Raw genomic sequence first — 6,000 nt, forward strand, 5'->3', positions numbered from 1 at the left:
TTTGTGAAAAGAACAATGACCAAAATCAGGGGGGGGGGGGGGGGAAATTGATGCCAGCTCAGATAAAATATGAAACTTTATAAATTTCTGGAGAGCATCTCAATAGAGAAACACAAAGAAAAACAGTGAACGTGGGAGGGAATATTGCTGGAACTCTGAGATACCAACTGGAGTTGGAATTGAGCCTGTTGACTGAACAAATAATTTTTAAAAAACATTTCAGTAGCTGTCAGAATCCTTGGCAAACCTACAGCAATATCTCCTGATAAAAGCAAGATTATTTCTCTGGGAGAATCTCAGTGACTGGAGGATCATTACATAATACAAATAAAGAATGTAACATCAACCTCAGGTAATTATGGTGCTGCGTTCTCCAGACGCACCAGATTGCGGTCTTTCGCTACGGAGCCTGAAACTTAAATTCTCCTTTTTCTCTTCCGTAGCCTGGCTGCCAATCTTGAAGTAAGGTGGCACCTGGCCTGATCAGAATCAGGATCAGAATTTATTGGCATGAACAAGTCATGAAATTCGTTGTTTTGCAGCAGCATCTTTTAGTGCAAACATTTATATAACTGTCCAAAAATAAATAAAACTAGTGCACGAAAAGTCAAAGTAGGGCAGTGTCTTTGGTTCATTGATCATTCAGGAATCTGATGCTAACAATATGGTCCTCTCTGAGTGTCCAAGCTCTTTGTTTCACCTGCTCACCTCTCATCCTGCTTTTGGATGTGGCTGTTCTGCACGATTCTGCTTCCTGGGGGATCAGTGGGAGTTTTGCAAGACACAGCAAGTTGCATCCGAGCCTTGTCAGTGGACTCGAGAAGCTGACTGCAGTAATTGCATCTGCAGATTCCACATGATGTTTTTTCTGAGGTCATTGTAAAGCTCCCACGTCACCCTTGACACGCTGATTCACTAACTGCAGAAGAGAAGAGAAACAGGTTTTTAGAAATACAAGCTCTTGTTTTAATCCACCATGACATTTTTTACAATGAGAAAAGAAATCATAAAACTTATGCACAAAAGTTAGTAAATTTTAACAATGCATGTATCGGAGTGAATGTAACACAGATGTAGATCTACAGAGTGGAATCCAAAAAACCAGGGTCAGCCTGCAGCATCTGGTCAACCCAAATCCATGTCCCCATTCCAGTGGAGTACTGTGCAAAGATATAACCTCAGCAGAACCAAAACTCCAAAACTCTTTATCAATCACGCTCTCAATGTCTTCCCACTGGGAAAACTGATCTCAATTTGTTTATACCTCCACTTTTTGTACAAAGGTGTGTGTGTGTGTGTGTGTGTGTGTGTGTGTGTGTGTGTGTGTGTGTGTGTGTGTGTGTGTGTGTGTGTGTGTGTGTGTGTGTGTGTGTGTGTGTGTGTGTGAGTGGCTTATTCCACTCTCCAACTGTGGTGAAGCAAGTTCTCCTCATCTCCACGGGACTGCCTGAGAACAAAGCAATAACTCTGTAAAATGCAAGGTCAAAGTTGTCCTGTGCTGGATGGTCTGGGCTCAGAGAGATTCAGAGTTCTACAGCACAGACAGAGGCCTTTTGGCCCATCTCATGCATTCTGAACAAGTTGCCATCTGTCCACATCTATATCCCTTTAAACCTTTTGTTTACCGAAGTCAGGAAGAGATTGCCTGATGGTGTGAACAATGTGAAACACACGAAGAGAGGGAGGACATTAAGTCTGCACTCCCCCAGATTAAGGCACAGCACTTTGAGGATTGGAATCAGAATGTAAATTACATTTTCAGACACAATGATATCTGTGAGACTGGATAGGAAGGGAAAGACTGAAAGCCTCCAGAGAGAATATTACCCAAAGCAAATATTGGAGGAAACCACAGATAGATGACAAAAGCAAGAGCACTGGAGTTTTCAATGTGGTTTTAAGATAGTCTCACTGATTTACCAAAATCCATGGTCTCACACTCCTATCACTTTCATCTATGCTCTGAGATGTTGTCGATCTTTGATAGTCATTGCTTTTGGCAACTGTCCCAGTATCCTCTTCTTGGACTTTGCAAAAATAGTCAGTAATTCAATTGAACAACTGCTAGGTAACTCTGGCTTATGTCTTAAGGTTCCCGGGCCAGCTCTGCATAAAGGGAAAGTTGCCGCACAAGGAAGATGTTAGCAGTAGCATTTCATATTGTGACACCAGCCAATCCATACATAACAATGACCACACCAGGCATCTGGGAGAGCTCGGAAATCCTCTCTGAACCTCTCTGCCTCTCTCTCCTTAAAGCCCACATCCTTGACCAGGTGTTAAATCCTCGGCTCTAATATTGGCATCATATATGGCATGGGGGCCAATACTCCCTGAGTGTAAAGCCCCACAAAAAGAAGTGGACACAGTCAAGGACATCACAAGCAAAACCCTCTCCACCATCGAGAAAATTTACAGAGATTGCCGCCGTCGGAGAGCATCAGCAATCATCAAAGATCCGCACCACCCAGCACACGCTCTGTTCTCGCTGCTAACATCAGGAAAGAGGTCTAGGTGCCACAAGACTTGCACCACCAGGTTCAGGAACAGCTGCTACCCCTCCACCATCAGCCTCCTCGACGACAAACTCAATCAGGGACTCGTTTAAGGACGCTTGTGCCTTTGATTGATATTTTTTTTCTGGGTAGCACAGTTTGTTTACGTGTGTACGTTGAGTCAGTTTTTTTTGGCCCTACCAATAAGTGGTGATTCTGCTTCACCTGCAGGAGAAAGAATCTCTGGGTCGTACTCGGACAATAAATCTAAACTTTGAACTTTTTTTTAAAATATTCCCCAATATTTCCAGTATGTCTTCATTTCACCTCAGTCCTAGATTCCCTTTCAGTGTTAACAAAGAGCCTTTTCCAGCACCCCTGACTTCTGTGCTCAGAATGAGCAAGCCGATAGACTCTTGATTTAGCATCAAGTACGAGCATTGACTCATTCATTCAACAGCACGCCATTCTGTCAGAGTTTAATTCGAGCATCTCGATTAACTGACTCCATCCTGAGTCACGAAACTTGAGGCACAAACGAAGATGTGAGCTTTTTTTGAGGAATTCTATGCAGTGAGAATGAAATGTCACGGTCGGATTGGGCTGTCACAGAGATGGACCTTTAGCGGACAAAGAATTGCTGGAGGAACCCAGCAAGTCACAAAGTCAGCATGGAAACAGGCCCTTCGGCCCAGCTTGCATATGCTGACCAAAATGTCCCACCCACATTAGTCTGACCTGCCTGCATTCCACACAAGTTCCTCTAAACCTATCCTATCTAATGTCTGTCTAATGTTTTCTTGAATATTACAATAGTACCTGCCTCAGCCACCTCCCCCCACCAGCCCATTCAAACAGATCAATGAGTAGAAATCATAGGTCGTGCCTAACCAATCTTATAGAGTTTCTTGGCGAGGTAGCCATGACAGTTGATAAAGAACTACAGCTGGTGTAGCGGTTAGCTCAATGCTGTTACAGTACCAGCAACTGGGTTCGAATCCAGTCCAGTCTGTTCGTACGTTCTTCCCGTGTCTGTGTGGGCTTCCTCCGGGGGCTCTGGTTTCCTCCCACCATTCAAAATGTGCTGGTGGTTGTAGATTAATTGGGTGTATAGGCAGCAGGGGCTTGTGGGCCAAAAAGGCCTGTTGGCGCGTTGTATGCCTACAATTTAAAATTTTAAACATTTTATATGGACAGAATCCCACAGGGGAGATTGGTCAAGAAGGTTCAGTCACTCATTATCCAGGAAAAGGTAGTAATTTGGATTAGACAAACAGGGAAGTCTGCAGATGCTGTGATTGCAGTGTGGCTGGGAGGGTAGAAGAGGAAAAGGCTGAGAAATGATAGGAGGAGTGCATTGGTTTTACGAGAGAAGCCAGAGAATGGTAGTGGATGATCGCCTCTTTGACTGGAAGCCTGTGACTACTGGTGTGCCTCATGGATCAGTGCTGGTCCACCATTTGCTTGTCATCTATATTAATAATCTGAATGATAATTAATTGGATTAGCAAATTTCAAGATGACACTAAGATTGCACTGCAAGTCATTTTGGGCCCCATATCTAAGGAAGGGTCTTCTGCTGATGGAGGGGGTCCAAAGGAGGTTTATAAGAGTGATCCTGGGGATGGGGGAATGAATGTATGAGGAGCATTTGATGACTACGCACTGGAGTTTAGAAGAATGACAGGAATCTCATTGAAATATGATGAATATTTAAAAGGTGGATAGAGTGGACATGGAGAAGATGTTTCCAGTAGTGGTAAAGTCCAGGATCAGAGGGCACTGCCTCAGATTAAAAGGTTGGCCCTTTAGAACAGAGATAAGGAGAAATGTCTTCAGCTAGAGAGTGGTGAATTTATGGAATTCATTGCCACAGACTGTGAAGGCCAAATGACTTTGTAGATTTAAAATAGGTTCTTGAGTGGCAAGGGAGTCAAAGGTTATGGGGAGAAGGCAGGAAAATAGGATTGAGAAGAAAAATACATCAGTGAAAATGGGTCACAGGTAGATAGGGTTGAAAAGAGAGTTTTTTTGCACATTGGCCTTCATAAATTAAAGTATTGAGTACAGAAGTTGGATGTTATGTAGAAGACATTGCAGAGGTCAAAATTGGAGTATTGTGTGAAGTTTTAGTCATCTAATTCCAGAAAAGATATCAATAAGTTTGAAAAAGTGCAGAAAAGATTTATTAGGATGTTGCCTAGACTTCAGGAACTGAATTACAGAGAAAGGTTGAACAGATGAGGATTTAATCCCTGCAACATCAGAGAATGAGGAGATATTTTATAGAGGAATACAAAATTATGAAGAGTATAGGTAGAGTAAATTCACTGGGCCTTTTCCATTGAGGCAAGAACTAGAGGACAAGGGTTAAGGGAGGATGGTGAAATGTTCAAGGTGAACTTCTTTACTCAAAGAGAGGTGAGAGTGTGGAAAGAGCAGCCAGTGGAGGTTGTGAATATAGGTTCAATTTCAACATTTGAGAGAAGTTTGGATAGGAGGGATATGAAGGGCTATGATCCATATGCAGCTCAATGGAACCAGGCAGGAAAATAGTGTGGCACAGACTAGATGGGCCAAAGGGCCTTTTTCTGTGCTGCAGTCCTCTATGGTCAGTCAACATCTCGGGTTTTGCCGAGACTCGACCATTTCTACACATGGATGCTGCCTGACCTGATGAGATTCTCCAGCCATCCTTTGCTCCAGATTCCAGCATCTGTTTCTCCAGTGTGCTGGACATTTGCTTAGTAGATCCAGGTCCATGATACAGCACCTAAAATTTGTCTTGAATACTTGACTCTTTGCCTCCTACCCGATAAATCACCCCAACATCAATCAGGCTCAGTGGAAAGTGCAATCCTCATGTGAATTTTCCAAGCCCATTCCTACCTCTGTGCCCTTGGATCCTACTCATGACATAATGTGAAATTAGGCTTTATGCAATGCTATTATGGGGTTCGAATCCCACACTGTCTGTAAGGAGTTCTTCCCGTGTCTGCGTGGGTTTTCCCTGGGAGCTCTGGTTTTCTCCCACCATTTGAAATGTACCGGGGGTTGTAGGTTAATTGGGCGGCACAGGCTCATGGGCCAAAAGGTTCTTGCTACCGTGCTCTATGTCCAAATTTAAAATGTAATGTATTAAGCTCTCCTCCATTTCCTCTTCAAGATTCTCACACTGTCTCCATCCTTATCACCATAGCTCAGTTCTTGGATATGAAGATAAGCACTGGTCGAACTCATTGCTTTTTGAATTTGTGTCGCTTTTTGTAAGATTCAAAATCATAATGAAAGGATGAAAGTGCCGTGAGAACATTTTCAGTTTTGTAATCACATACACCTACTAGTTGTGCCTAATAATACTTTGGTCTCTGAATGCCTCAGTACAGAGTCCGCACAGAGAGCGGCATCCATACGCCTATCAGCTGCTGCTTTTGCATTGCACCCAATGTTGCTTTGTCCCTGACGAGTTTTTTTAATTTTTTTTTAATGTCATCAGTAAGCAAGA

This window comes from Narcine bancroftii, chromosome 3 (genome assembly GCF_036971445.1).
Source record: "Narcine bancroftii isolate sNarBan1 chromosome 3, sNarBan1.hap1, whole genome shotgun sequence".
NCBI classification, from domain to species: Eukaryota; Metazoa; Chordata; class Chondrichthyes; order Torpediniformes; family Narcinidae; genus Narcine; species Narcine bancroftii.